This window comes from Uloborus diversus, chromosome 7 (genome assembly GCF_026930045.1).
Source record: "Uloborus diversus isolate 005 chromosome 7, Udiv.v.3.1, whole genome shotgun sequence".
In the NCBI taxonomy this organism is placed as follows: domain Eukaryota; kingdom Metazoa; phylum Arthropoda; class Arachnida; order Araneae; family Uloboridae; genus Uloborus; species Uloborus diversus.
Window position 1 is genome coordinate 47,597,337 of NC_072737.1, and position 16,929 is coordinate 47,614,265.

The window sequence follows — 16,929 nt, forward strand, 5'->3', positions numbered from 1 at the left end:
CATATGTAAAAGCTAAAAACGACCAATAACACAATCATGAGTTAAAAAAAAAAAATTAATGACCGTTAAAAAGAATAGTGAAAAGACCCGCGGATAACCCGAACCGCGGATGAACGGACCGCCGATAATCGGAAGTTTACTGTATATATATATTGCTTTTTCTCATTCCATCTTATTATGTGACTTTCTGTAATAGTTTTCTACAAATTCCATGTTTATAGATTTATTCGCATAAAAATAGCAAACGTACTTCATTAAAAAAATGGCAATTAAAAACGATATTGAGACACCATTTTTGCTTAACAAATTACAAAAATAAAGTACTTTTACCAGGTAATAAAGTTTTAAATTTGGGCACTAAATAATTCACTTACATCTATAAATGTTAGAGAAAAACAAGTCTAATTTTCCTACACTTACCGGTGGAATCATTCACTCAATTAAAATATCAACGGCTTTCAGATCCTAACAGTCTTATTGAAGCGTCATTATTTCTAGTATCACGTATCGTAAAGGAATTTATTTCACATCATGATATTTTAAAATGGTCCGCAAGAAAAGCTACTTTTTCACCAGAAAAATAGTTCAAACATGTATATGTTTATAAACCATCTGAATAAAAAGTAATAATAATCTGAATATGTTTCATTCCTTAACAGAAAGAAGAACAGGTTCATAAAAAAGCAAGAAATCACTTTTATTTAATCTGTGCAATTTTCAAACTGCATTATACTTCTAAAGCTTTCATTCAATCGTTCAATTGCATCTACACGTTTGGTACGCATCAATACAACCCCATGTTACATTCGTCATAGTTAAAAAAAATGAAGAATTACAAAATCAACCAAAACAATCATTGAAAGGCAATATATTTCACGGACAGCCTTACTTTAAAATTTAAATGCATAGCTTCCACTTAAAATACATTTACCTTTCAAATAGTCTTGAAATATATCAGGTAAAAATAATTATCCATCGGGAAGTCTTGTCTGTCTGAATCTAAGTAATTACTTAAATTGTAACAAAAAGAGTTGAATTCGGTCGCTTTTTACCGTTAAAAAAACTATTCTTGAAAACATTTCCCTTTTTAGACAGCGAACAACCTCTAAAAGTTATTTTACTGAATGATAAATCTGTTAAAGGTTAGGTACCGTTGAGTTAAAATAATTTGTCTTGTGTTACTGATGTTTGAAACACTCCTCTTTTGAAAATGAGGACAATTGGGAAGGATTATTTAAAGAAACCGATGGTAAAATAGTTTTTGTCCAAGTCGGAATTTCACGAAATCTCTTTTGTTTCTAAGAGTTTTATTTCACAGTAGCCAAAATAGCATTATTTTTGCACTCAACTATACTCTAAAAAAAAAAAGAAGATGAATCATGCTATTTTGTTAAATTTACTTACTAAGAGTACTAGCTCATGAGACTCTAATATGTAAAAAGTGCCCCTATGTTACTAAATCTTTATTGTTAGAGCTTATACAATCTCTATTTTCACTGTTTTGTCAAAGCAAACTTGACTACCCTGTGAAACACTCACGATTTTTTGCGTGTCACAAAAACTTTTTTTTTAAATTTATATTTATTCAGTAGTACCTCATTTATCTGAAACACTTTTAACCGAAAACTTGTTTAACCGAAGTTCGTGTAATTGATTTTTTTTTTTTTTTTTTTTTTTTTTTTTTTTTTTTTTTTTTTTTAAGGGAAACGAAAGATAATCTTTTAGGGTCACCATAGGCACCCATTGTAGAGTTACCCGTTTATTTTTATAATTTCTTGCTTTTTCCCTACAACTGCCAGTGAATTTTTGAGACATATTTCACTAATACAGCATTTGAAATTATATTAAATTAAAAAGCGATGAATCTAAAAGTTTTGTTTTGCTCAACTAAAAGTTAGTACTTGTAGAAGAATATATAATGAGTTTTGGTGCAGAACTATCATTAATAAATCATGCAAAAAACAGCTTTCTACTTTCTGTAATAAGTTGCACTCAAAGGAAAGAAAGGGAGCAACACCTGTTTACTATGCAATCTATGAATCAATGCTACTATCTTAACGATAGTCAACCGTCTTTCAGACGGGTATTTGAGACAAAAAGCTGGCCAAAAATCGAAATGGTCAACTTTACTGGTTATTGTCGGTCCTGATTATCAAAACAGGTAAATAAACATGGCAGTATGTGAAAGCGTTATTTTTTCTATGAAACTAACTATTCAAATTTACCAGCAGTCGGAATTTAACACTTTCATAATTCCGTTGTCCTTGTTTGGGACATAAAAGTTTTTCAACAAACCATCATTGTTTTATTTTTCGCGTTAAAAGTGATATTGGAAGAAACATTTGCTATGGAAGAGCTCGAGCAAGGTTTGTACTCCATTATTCATCAATTTATGTACATATTTTTATTATTTCTTTTAATGCCTTTCAAGCCCACAAAAACACATACCTTTTTTTTTTCTTTTTTGTAAGTGAATGTTTTTAAACATCCTGCTCTCATTCCTACTACTTCCAAGTTTTCCTATAATACTGTCTATTTTGACAATCTGCAGCAAAAGTTTTCGCAGAAAAATAACAAAGCTATAAATAGAGCAAACTATTAGTTTCCTAAATTTTCATTTTTTCGGTTATTTTTGGGTTTACAAGTTTCAGTCAGGTGCATTAATTGAAAACAACTGCAGGCTATTATTAATTAGACTGTAGAAAAACAATTGGATGCTACTGACTGACTTCAAAGTCAGACCCAGAAATAAAACAGGGTGATATTTTAAAATTTCGATATTTTCTTATAAGAGAAGTACATAATTTTAGCTAATTTCATTTCTATTTGCTTGAACTTTGCATCAAATAGCATTTATGTACTGTCTTTTATTATATTGTGTAGTTGCTTTTGAGTGGTACTCATGACTGAAACCATAGAACCTGAAAATAATCGAAAAAGCTCACAATTATGAGGAAAAAAAATGTGTTCTAGTTATAGCTTTACTATTTTTTCGGGTAAACTTTTGCTGCATATTATCAAAGTAGACATTCTAATGTAACATAGGGTATAACTTAGAAGTATTACAAGTGAGTACAAAGTGTTTAAAAACATTCATTTGTATTAAAAAAAATCAAAAAAATTAATGATATTTTTGTGAGGCTTCAAGAATTGCATTAAAAGTATACTAGTAGTCTTAAAAAGTAAAGATTGGTAAATAATAAAATACAAACCTTCCCCAAGCCGAACCACAAAAGATTTTTCTTCAAATATAACTTTAACGCGAAAAATAAGACGTTGAAGGTTTTTTGAAAATCTCGAATATAGTAAACAAAGACTACCGAATCATCAAAGCTGCTGGAAAATTTTTATGGAGAGTTTCAATGAAAAAAGAGCACTTACACATAATGACATGTTTATTGTCATTATGTGGAAGTGCTGTGGAAGTCATTAAGTGGGTTGACTGTTTTGAGACTTAAGGCCGACACCAATCAGTAAAGTTGACATTTCGACTTTTGGTCAGCATTTTGGCTCAAATACCTCTCTCGTAATTATTTTTAAACTTTGTTGAGAAACCACTTTTCCACGTCACACGCATATGTGTTAATCTGTTAGAATTCGAAATTTCCAGAACAATACAAAAATTTACGATAGGGTGGAAGTTGAATGGCGTTAAAATTGTAAATGCATGGCCTGGTTAGAATACGATTGGAGTAACTTATCCTAATGTAGTGGTTAGAATTAATATAGATTAAGTGATCACAATACAGTGGTTAGAATGTGAGTGGAGTAAGTAAACCTAATGTAGTGGTTAGAATGAAAGAGTATTGAGCCATCCTAAAACGGTGATTAAGAATAAGAGTGGAGAAAGTCATCCTAATGTAGTGCTTAGAATGAAAGGGGTGAAAGTCATCCTAATGTAGTGCTTAGAATGAAAGGGGTGTAAACCATTATAATACAGTGATTTGGATTAAGAGCGGAGTAAGCCATCATAATATAGTGATTAGAATGAGGATGGACTAAATCCTCCTAATATACTAGTCAGAAAGACATGGCATGGCACCCTAAAAAACCCCTGCACCTACCGTTTAAACGGTTTACCAGTTTTAGATATCTTGGTTGATTAGAATATCAGTAGAGTAAGTCATCCTAATATAGTTTCGAGTAATTTGGGATTTTACAAAATTATCAGCCAAAAAACTACGTAAACTTTAATTTTAAAACAAGGTTTTGTGTTTAAGCTAAGCCATTTTTCATTATGCACCAACTTTAATTTAAAAAAAAGTTACTTGTAACTTATTTTAAAGGTTATGAGTTACACCATTGTCATTCTAATGCTTGCGATGAATTTAGAAGATCAAATACGTTCAACGACTGTTATGAGCGAGATAGAAACTTACGCTACTAACACTCCCACCTAAACAATCGTGTGCTCCTAGAGAGCAGCATCTTCTGTGGGGGGGGGGGGCTGAGAAATACATAAACTTAATGGAATAACTAAAGAAGATCACAAACCTATGCTTAACTCCATTTGAAAATTGCTCTGCCTATGCTACTAACCCTCTTACCTTTCTAATTAAGTTTTAAAGAAATGCTTTTGCATGTACAGTCGAACCCGCTTAATGAAATAGCCATTTTGCCCTCAAGAAATATTCTAATAAGCTGTATATTCCATTAAACGGGATCAAAATAACACATTATATTCGTTTGGTAAATTGAAAATGTATTACATTAAGCGGGATATTCTTTTAACCGATATTCTAATCTGCGTTCTTGACTGTATCAGAAAAAAAAATTGGTTCAAACTCTCGAAAGACTGAAGTATCCAAACCAGAAGTGTTTTTTTAATTATTTATTTCATTTCCTTGCCTTTAAAAAAAATTGACTGTCTGTTTATCAGATTTATTCGTTTTTTCTAAAAATATGTGCCACTGTATTTTTTATGTGTATACTAAAAAATGTACTAAAACTTGTAAGATTTACATAAAATTTAACGTTCATAGTATAAATTTTATTCACATTTTCTAACGTTCTTAACAATAAAACTGAGATTTTAGAAATTTTCTCGGCAAAATAACTAATTTGTCACAAATTAAACAAAACATATTTTTATTTCTAAAAATAATTTTCCAATCCAAATTCAATCATAAATCCATTTTCAAAATTAAAACTCCCCCACTTATTCATTGAAACCGTGCGTAAAGAATTCCAAAAGGAAAAAAAAGTCTGTCAACTTTTAACATTGTCGGAAATATGCAATAAACGAATCTTCAACCATTTGAACTAGCTGAAATTAGAATAACAGTCACTAAAATAATACGGGGTAAAATTTCTCTCTCGAAAAAATCAATTTAAATGATTTTCTCTAAAAGGAAAGTTAATGTAATGCTTTCAAAACTATTTGAAAAAAGATTGGTATTTCGGACTCTTATTATGTGCATTTTTGATTAAACAGAAAAATAAATGTTTCATTTAATTAATATTCAAATTTAAACGCATTTCTACACGGGTTTGATTGGAAACCGATATTGTATTTTCTCAATAAAAAGTAAAACTTTTAAGCAGAACTGTTTTACTTTTTTAATGAAAGATAGATTTTTTGATGCATTAGGAGGACCATTTATTGTATTGATAGAGAAAGCTTAAAGAATGAAAAAAATTCGTCACAAAGGCAATAAATCATATAAAGAGCATTTTGTAGTAAAATATAGTAATATTTTAATTTGGAAATGAGTATACACTTAACACGATATAAAACTAACTTAGAAAAACTATTTTATAAATTAAAATATATTTAATCTAAATGTTTTTAATAAATGGCCAAAAGATTTAATTTAAACCTGTTGTAAAACTAATTGACGAGAGGCAGAATTCAGGCCTATTATACTGCTGTAATCTTTGTTAAAAATTAGAATGAAGTTAAAAGCAAGGAAAGAAACAATTTTATAAAACTTTACATGTTATTTGTTGGCTGGTATATTTGCTATTTTGTGCTACATATCGTCGTCTCGGAACTACAGTAGGATATCTTACTGTTATTCCTGGGATTAGATGTCTTACTGCTGCTCTGAGGCGACTATATATAGTAAATAATTATTCTTCAATACTATCAGAATTCACAAAACAAGTTATAAACCAAAAATAACTGCTCATTCATTGATATAATATATAATTGTTTTAACATTTAAAGTTTCATAACACTAAAGTTGCGTAAAACTCATTACGTAACATAATTCGAAAAACTGAAGTCTGTTTAATACTTTTAATTCATAATGTATTTTTTATTTAAAACCACTGCGTTGAAGTGCGTGTTACGTTTTTTTGTGTCTGTTTGTAAGTAATGCAGTGTACGGTAATAGTAAAATAACCCAACATATCACCTAGCTACTAGACACAAGCTGCTCTTGGTTTGCATTTAGTTAATACAAATCATGCTAAAATTTTCACAGAAAATATTCATCAAATTCACCATAATTTCAGGGAGAATAGAAACATTATGCATCGTACAAAAAAAAGTTAAAGTTTCTTTTACAATATAAAGTACCTCTTTTGTAGCATTTTATATCACATGCAAAAAACCTAAGCACCCAATGGGGTTGTTTCCATCAGTCAAAAATGCTACTTTTAGTCACTGAAGTTGATAGAATGAGAAAAAAAAACATGGAGCAAGGAAAAACTTTTATTTTCAAAACGCTTAATTTTTAATTATTTTTTTTAATGTTTGATTTTAAGTAAGACGTGGTCTTTATGACATCACAAGTGATGAACTTTGGCACGCTGAATGTTTACGACTGCTGTTCTACCACGTTGTCAGGTTATGATAATTCAGAAGCGAATTAAATAGTGCGCATTACGTTGCCGTGCTAAGTGCAAATGTGGTATCTGCAGCTGATTTCAAAAGGAGAAATAAGCATTCAAAGTTTTGCAACTTTATGTATTTAATTCAGATGCAACTTTTTCAAAATAATTTAAAACATATTTCCCACTGTCAAATGATCATAAAACATTACATTTGAGTGAATTATGTAAAAAAGAACCACCTGGCGACCGTAAGACAAATTTAACAAAAAGTGCAGATACGAGATCTGGCTTAGCATGGCAGTACGCAATCATATCGTTACCAGAACATGTGAGTAAAGAACTGAATTAAATATTATGCTCTGCGCTAATGTCATTTCATCACTTGTGATGTCGTGTGCAAAAGCGTAAAAAAGTAAATTGAATCTGTGCACCGATTAAAATATTTTTTTACAAATAATAAACTTTGTCAAATTATTTGAAAAATTGTCAAATCCTATGTTTTTAAGCATGTTGTTTCAGAAAAAAATAACTTTGAAGTTTCGGAAACGACACCATTCAAATTTGCAACATTGTTTAGGTTACGGCAATAAAGAGCATATCAAAAGATAAACGAAACTTAATTATGCTGGAACTTTATTTATATTACAATATCTGTAGCGAAATCAAGAAATACTGTCAAAGTTAGTATTATCAAAACTCCGGATAATCCTCTTAGAGTAAAATCTGAAGTCATTTTGCAAGAGGAGTTCAGCTGTGAAAATTCTGTCAAGCTGCAGCTGAAGTTACTGGAATTTGGGAACTAAACCCAACTTTCGACATTCCCATGAGTAGTAGCAAAACCATTTCAAGTTTCATGGGGATGATAATCTTTGAATTCATGACAAAATTTTGGACAATAAGCAAGGATTATGGATTCAAAGTTCTTCGATTCTATTGTTTAGTAATGAATTTTTCCTCTTCTATTTTCGCTGGAAATTCCTTTTGCTCATAAATATCTTAAATATATGTTTAATGTTTTATCGGAGTTAGCTGTGCCTTTTCCCCGCCCAAAAACACTTTTAGCGCTTATCTAAAAAAGAAAAAAATAAATACGTTTACAATGCACTTTTATAATGATTTAATTAGCTCTATGTAACTACACTGTTAAAAATTCAGGAAACTTTTATAATACATATTACTGTAAAATGGAGTGTTTACAGTAGAGAAAAAAATCTACAGTAAATTGTACCGAAAAAAAAAATAAACGATTGCAGCGCCAATCGATACACCACGTGACTTACAGTGCTAAGCAAATAACGCCGTATTTCCCCTCACCCGATGTGTCCTAGCTGGTATGATTGTCAGCAAAGCCGACTTCCTATACAAAGGTCCCAAGTTCGAACCTGCATGTTGCGTTTTTTAACTCTGGTTTTCTCTACCGTAATATTTTACAGTAAAATAAGATTTTATGGTAAAAGTTACTGGCAACATGGATACCAGTAATTTTTACCGTAAAATTTCAGGATTTTTTTAGCAGTGTAGATATGGTACATTTACTTTATGGTACATTGCTATCGATTTCTTTACAAGTTTCATAAAATGTGTGACGAATGAGATTTCGAGTGGTATTCGAAGTAATTTGTTATCAACATTTGGAAACTATTTTAAAGACGGAAAAGTAAGTCGAGAATTGAATTGAAGCTTTTTTTAAAATAATCCCCGGGGGGGTAAAAAATGGAATTGCGTACATAGGGAGAAATATTTCCAGTTCTTTAAACCAGGGAAACATACATTTCTAATGATATAAACTTAATCACGCGATAAAGGGTTTATTGTTTGGGCTACTGCAAACGATTATTTTTACAGGGAAGAAATAAAGCATTTTAAAACCGAAATATAAATTGGAGGATTTAAGGGGGGAACTAACAGAGCGTTGTGATTAAAATTTCAACTTGTGGAGATCTCTACAAAATAAAACGTTTACTGTGAACTAAGACATAATATGTTGAATAATGTAGTGGTTTATTTTCAAACTGATATCACTGGACGAAAAATGATTTTACATAGAAAAAATTACACATTAAAAAACAAGATTATTAGTTTATTATTATTAGTATTAGTATTATTATAGAATCGAGGTTACTATCGAAAAGTCAAATTCGAATTACATTAGTATTCAATTTAGCTATATTTAAGGATCTGTCGGTGGAACGTAAATATTCTGTGAAGCTAATAGAGCCAATAACGTTTTCATTAGTTACTTAATATTGAGCAATTTAAATATGGACTTGTGAAGTCCTAAAGCCCTTCCCCGAAAGAAGTTATGAAGATTGAATTTAGGTTAGGTTGTTTAACTCATATTTTACTGAGAATGAGCTTATTTAAATCTGTGCTGTTATTCTTTTTTTTATTCATATTTTTCGGTTGAAGTTGCAAATTGTAGCAATATTGATTTTACTTTCAACCGTCGAAAGTTTTACGACAAGCACTAACTGTATATTTTAAAATTTTAAGGGATCTAAGGACCTGTAACCTTCAAAATTTTCGACTGTCTGGGAAAACAATATGTTATGCATAATTTAATTCTGAACAAATTAATACCTTATTTATTACCATACGCAAAAAAATTTTCTCAAGTTATCGTACAAATGCACCTTTCCCCATAGAGATTTATGTTAACAGCAGCTGTTCAAGCCTCTTTTTCTCAGGTGCCGGTTTCTTCGGTTTTCTCGTTTTGCGTGTGTGATATCTCAGAAAGTTTCTTATATATTTCCGTAAAACTTTTAATGCGTGTTTTTCTGGTACATTTTTATGATATAAACCTAATTTTTTTTTTAATTATTTATTTATTTATTTTTAATTTATTTATTTTATTTTATTTTTTAAGGTAATATTAAATTTTTCCAAACTTTTGGGTGAAAAAAAAATATTTTAATATTAACTTTCATGTTTAGTTAAAATTTAGTTTCGGATCGTAAAAATAAACCATACAAACATGCATGAAAAGCTTTACGAAAAAATATGAGAAACTTTCTGAAATATCGCGCACGCAAAACAAGAAACCGGCACCTGAGAAAATGAGGCTTAAACAGCTGCTGTTAACATAAATCTCCTAGGGGAAAGGTTACGGGCAATTCCATGAAACTAGGGACATCACAGTAAAAAAAAAACTTCCTTGTATCAGTAATTTTTCTTTCATATGAGGTAAAAAAGACTGTATTTTCATAAAACTATGCGAAAAAAGTTATCAGCACATTTTTAATAACTTTTATAGGCAAATTTTGACAACACTTCTCAGTGCCCATGTGTCGTTGCATTAACGATTCTAAAAGTTACTTGTTTTTTCACTTAGGAAATTAATTGCTATGTCTACAATCTTATTTTTTCTTGAAATGTGGCTTATCTAGGAAGAGATTAGACCAACAAAGAAACTTTAAACTGTTATAATTGTCTTGTAGCAAATGTTTTCAAACTAGGGCTCATACTAATGTAACATCAGTCACAAAATTGTATAAAAGTTTGCATTGTTTAAACAAAAGCAAACCCAAGTTTATAAAATGTCATATTCTCTTCATTTATGATGATATCTTTAGTATTAATCCCTTAAATATTTAGAAATAGTTGAATTTAATTATTAAAAACTTATTTAAAGTATGTAACATCAGTCACAGTCACATCAGTCACATTTCTGTTTTCGTTAATAAACCTCAAACAAATTGCACAAATAGCATTGACTGCTGCAGAAAGGCAAAAAAAGATTCGATATAAATTAAGAAATAAAGGAAAACATGAAAATCACAAAGAGTAAAACAAAGTAGAAACTGAAAAGAGTGGAGAATAAAAAATTAATAAAATAATTTTTAAAAATCTAGCATAATTACCAAAGTTGGTTTAGAATAAAATTAAAAAGAGAAATTAGGTGAAGAAATAGAACAAGTATAGAAAAAATTTAAAGTGTTGAAGTCCCAGGTTTAAATTAGCAGCTGCATTGTCTCACTTTAAAATAATGAAACCTTGGTAAAATTCCAAAGCGCTCTTTGTTATATCTTCACAAAAGAAAACAGCTGCTGTAAAAAAAATTTCTGGCATTGAATTTGATAAACAGATACTCCTAGCTCTTCATGCAGTACGTTTGAATAAAAGTGCTATATCATCAATACAGAAATATTTCTAAATGTCACAGCTTATGCAAATTTCAGAGCTATCACCATCCGACTTGCAATCATGTTATAAGGAGTTATATTCGAGTGATACTTTTTTTTTAAAATTCGAAATCTGTATTAGGTGTTCAGCAACGACCCTTTTTTTTTTTTTTGCAGTAAAGGAGGGATTCACTTCCAGCAGAACATGTTCCAAAATTGTTTATTGCAACTGGAGAACGGGTTTTTGAAGAATATCACTAACAATTGTATCACGAGAAGTTAGATGCATTTAAATTAAAAACTAAGAGTATTTAGTGACTGTAAAGATTCAAGCACATTGGAAATAGCCTGTCAATGTGAATGAAATTTATTATTCAAATGAGAAAGGAATAAAATATTTAGCGCACTAGATATAATAAATGCAAGAGACTTTTTTATTTTATGAAATACATCAAAAATATATCTTTTAAAACTTTATAAATGTACTTTTCTTGTAATTTAAATACAATTTTAAACAAAACATGTGCAAATTTCATTTTTAAGGAGAAATAATTTGTAATTGCAGCAATTTATTGTAAATGTAACATCAGTCACAAAATCTTTGTATCATCACTCACGGGTGTTAAATAATTTATATACTCTCCGTTTTTAAGTTTTTCCAATAAAACAAAGTGTTTTCATCAAGTCTAAAATCTCTACTTTAAGGGGAAAAACTCTGTTTAGATTTTACGTTGTTAGTTTGAAGAGAATTTCAAATTGTATGTAAGCCAATTCTCTCAATGTCTCTTCTGCGTAACATCAGTCACGTTTTTTTTATTCCCTTCAGTTTCACACAAAAAAATTTCCTCAAGTCTGAAAACACGTGAGGGTACAGTGATGTACCATATTATGATATTTTAGATCAATTTCAGAAGAAACAAAATTTAATTTCAAGACAGCGCTGAATTTGTAAGTTAAAAATAGAGTTAAATTGTAACGTCAGTCACCGTGGACAGACCCTTACGCATTTTTACGATAAATTGAAAAGTTTTTTGCGCATGGTAATAAATAAGGTATCAAATTGTTAAGAATTAAATTATGCGTAACATATTTTTTTTTCCAGAAAGTCGAACATTTTAAAGGTTAAAAGGTCCTTAGAGACCTCTTAATGTATTTGAATGAATTGCAGGGGGACTTGTTATTTTAAATATCGCAACAATTTGCGTATACGGAGAATTTTCTATCAGCTGATATTGAACCAACGAGAACTCAGCAATGAACCCAGAATCCTCACCAATCGGCATTTTTCAAGGACTTAGTACATAATTCAAATTTTCTGCTACTTAAACTGAATACAAATAGAAATTTAGCAAAGTTTGGTGATAATCCTGAAACTTATAAGCGTTCATCCTCATTTTAATTGGGATCATTAGTCTTTAAAATATTCATAAAATTTAACAGAAACAGAGCTGATCTTTAGCAAGAAATGTGTTTAATTCAAATACGTAGTAAAAATACTTCAAAAACAAATTTCACAACATCAAAAGTCGCGTTTGATACTTTGTTCATCATATTTTCTGCGAAACATCAAAGCTTTCAAATTATACCCATTTTTCAGCTCTCTGATGTTTCCGAAAAGTAATTAATATGCCACTGGATTAGTCAAAGAAAGAAACTTTTAAAATTTTGTTCATTTTACGATCGCTTTAACTTATCTTAAATCGAATAATATTTTTAATGAGGAAGTTTTAGTACATAAAATATGTTGAACTATTTGATTTATTTTAGTAGAATTATCAAAACCTATTTTTGAAAACAAGTCTAACTTTTAAAAATACTAAATTTAGTTTTACTTACAAATTAAAACTAGTATTATTTTCAGTGAAATATTTTCCTTAAATTTCTTGTAAATGTGTAAGAAGTCTCTCGTAACAAAACACTGATGCATTATCTAGTTTTATTTTTCTTTTTTAGTGATGAAACGTGTTTAGATATTTTTCTCATAAATTCTGACCACGAAGAGTTGACCTTCGGCTGTTCCTAGTTTCAGAATTGTCTATTTTCGTGAGAGGGTGATATGGAAAGGAATGTAGGAACGGGATTTGCAAGTGTGTCATTGGTGCTAGAGTTTGAATACGTCACCGTGGAGTTTACGAAATTAGCCAAAGAGGGAAAGCATTTTAAATTTGTGCGGTCAAGGTAGATGTCTGATAGGACTGGTTCCAGCCTACTTAAGCGGGCGGGTCTTGATTTTACTTCTTTCAGAAGCAATTTATCAAATATAACAATGCCTCCTATAATTAATTTCATTTGAAAATTGGCAAGAGTAGGGTTGCCATAAAGAATGTCAAAGCTTGTCATTTTTGCCTTTTCGACAATTTAATGCAGTTATTGTTGCAACTTAAACCTTTCAGGTCTAATTAACCACATAACGAAAATATATTAGAAGTATGTTTCTTTTTTCATGACGCAAAAATTTTGCTTAACTCCAAACTATGGCATGCGTCCTTTTTTCCTTCTTTATCTATTTTAAGGAATGGACTCATTTTCTCAAATGATTGACAAGGGTCATTTGTTCACGGTCGGACTATATCTAAACGTCATTATAGGTTTTTATAACAGCTCCAGCTGATTATATCAGCTATATACATACATCTGTACAATTTATCGATGAAAGAGGTTTCCGATTCTTCAATTAAAACCGCATTCCTAACTCTAATTGGTATGGAACATACAAATGAAAACTAGATCATTTAACTCTTTACCATTTGACCCAACAGATGTCCTTGAAGAAGTATTTTCTAACCGCCATCTGGTTCTTATTGTTTAGTTAAAGAATTTCTTTAGATTAAAATTAACGCAAATATATTTCTATCCTTCTCTGTTAAATTCAAATGAAACAAAATCGTAAAAAAGGCCAAAATATGATAAGACTGGGAGCGACTTATTTTCTAATATGTATACATTTGCAAAGTTTCAGAAGGTTTGAAAGTTTGTCTTTTTCTCGTAGTAATTACTATGCCTGCGGTGTTACATTTCAGTAAAACTTCATACGCACTGGGTTGAGCTATCATGTGTATAACATAAAATATATCTTCCGCTTTGGTTTATTTATTTAGTTATTATTATCATATTTCTTTTTGTTTGTTTGTATATGATCGTACCCTATACTGCCATGGGCAGGTAAACGACAGTATCTGCAGAAGTGAGTTTTTGAGATGTTTTCAGAAACACGTTTGGAGTCCAATGCTAAAAATAAGGAAATGTTGAAATTAGACGTTTTCATCGCGCTTCGTTTTTTCTTTATTCTCTAGTAGAAACCAAATAAAAAAATTGTACAGAAAAGTTTAAGTACAATCGATGAAGAAGATGCAAAACTGCCCTGTGGTATATCTGAAATACAAGAGTGGAATTTTAATATGACAACAAAGGATACGATCTTTTATTTACAAATAAGACAAAATAAGAAAGAGTTGCATTACAAAAGTGAATAAATAAGAATCGGGGCATTGGTGGGAATCAAGCGCACGAGCTGACTAATGTTTCCCCCTTTTCTTCAACGATGCCCCATATTAGTCCTACTATTAGTGTAGAATAAAGATGGAAATACATAAACATGAATTTTTTCTGCATTGCATATGTTATGTTTCTGCATTTGCAAAAGTGTTTAAACGTATTTTTCCCCGTAAATATAATAAATTAGTTAAGAAAAAAATTATATTGTTTTCCTTCTCCAAAAGTGCGAATGCATTATGTTTTTTAAATAAAACGAGCTTTTGTTTTAAATGATATGCGATATTATATTTTAAATTTGTGCTGAAGAATTTTAATACATCGTTGAAGGAAAAAACTGAAATATAACATCTAGTAGCTTGATATACAGGGTGTCTGAATACAACAAATTTTCGCATGAATATGCGGTTACCCAAAAATGATTTACAGGGTCAAGATTTTTTTCATAATACTTTTTGGCAATGTTTGACATACAGGGAAAAGCTTTATTTTGACAAGGCTGAACTGGATCCGGTCACTTAACTGCTTTACTGGTAAGACTGTCATTTTAGGAGAATGAAGAAACGAAAAAGTGGTCAACAGTTTAACGCTATTGACTAGAGTTTAGGGTTAATCCACTGGAGTTAGGGTTAAAATTTCCACTATGAAAATATCTTTAAACATGAAATTGCTTCGTTCAAATGTAGAAGCAATTTTCACCCCTCATACATTGACGGGTGGTCTTCTAGTGTGGTTAAAAAAAATAGTATTTTTGAAAACGTATCAGAACTCAAAAGTCTAAGAGTTTAAACACATGTAACTTGAAATATATCTATAGCTTGAACTTCTAACTACTATTCCTCCTTAAAAGAGAAATCACTGTATGCCCCCCCCCTCCATGGTGTCTTATCAAGATAATATCTTCAGTACTGCCGTTTCGTGCTGGAAAAAAAATTAACTCTACACTGGGTACATATTTCCAACTGCAAAAATGGTCAAAATCAGGTGCAGAGCTAAGATATTGAAAGTTTGATGCGAAAAAATAAATTAGTGGAAAAATACGAAATCTAACTTTTAATACGGATCAGAGGTCCCCTAACTTATGTTCAGGAAGATGGGTTATGAATCATCTCCATTAAAAAATAATTCCAGCCCAAAAAGTTGACATTAGTAGACAAATATTCATCGAGATAGATAACGCAAGTTTTTGTGACTTGCAACCACTTTACACTCGCAGTTGATAACATCTTTTGTGAGAAAACATAGTGGCTAAGAAGGGTTCAAATGTGCAAAATTAGTATGTGTGTATAGAGTGCTTTTTTCAAATTTTCCGAGCTATTGTAGTGTAGACTTACGCATCCCAGCATAACAATTTCATTTATTTTTCAGTAACAATAACAAATTAAAATATTTTGGTCGAAAATATTTTTTAAAGAAAATGGGTTGGACTTATTTTTAAATGGAGATTTTTTCCCCTAAATATGAGTTAGGGGACATAGGGTCCGTATAAACGATTAGAATTTCTATATTTTCCATAATTTTATTTTTTGCATCAAACTTTAGATATAACTCTTCACCTTCTTTTTACCATTCTTGCAATTGGAAGTATGGATCTACGAACATCGATTGCGAAAATAAAGGTCTTGCATGCTAAACGGGACACGCTGTATATGCATGTACGAGCGTGTGTGTGTGTGTGTGTGTACGTGCTTTTACAACCAAATATAAGTTTTATGGTAAGATACCGAGCTAAGCCAGGGCTAAGGTAGGATTACGTAAAATACATCGCCAGCTCACTTATTCCATCCGAGGACTGCAGTTTCGTGCTTTTTAGCACTCATCAGCCCAGAATAGGAAGTAACTGAGCTGGAGGCGAAAAACCTCTTAAGGGAGCCAAGAAAGCCAAACAAACTGGTAGCTAATTTAAGAATTATGTTTTGAAGGGAAAATGAACGGAAGAAAATCATATAAGGGTCAGTCTTCAAAAGTTAGTTGCAACTATTCTGTCACATGCTTTTAGTAGTAAAAACTTTAATAAACAAGTCATTTAACAATGCTGTTTAATTTCATCAAAAATATATCTATTTAAAGCTGCCAACCATTTTTAATAATAATTTTTATTTTAATTTATTTTTGGTTCACAGCAGGTGAATTCTAACATCCGTGGCATGACACACACCTTTTGTGACTGATTATGTTGCTTGATAACTTGTTTAATTAAAAGTATATATTTATTTATTTATTATTTCTTTCACAGGTGTCTCAAATACTTATTGTTTAAGTATTATTTTTTTAATATTGTGTTTTAGTTCATTTTAGTAGGATAAGGAATTATGTCACACAATAAAATCTCACCTCCGTTAGCCAAATACGAAATACCATTTATCATTAACAGATGGGAGTCATGACATCACATTGAATTTTCCATGATATAAGGGAGCCCTCTTGTTTATTTTCAGCCGTAAAGAAGTTGTGATACTTTTGTTGAAAAACAAGACGATTTTGTTTTAAAAACCAAGGGGCGCTAACTTACTGAATATACCTACCTTGCCTTCAA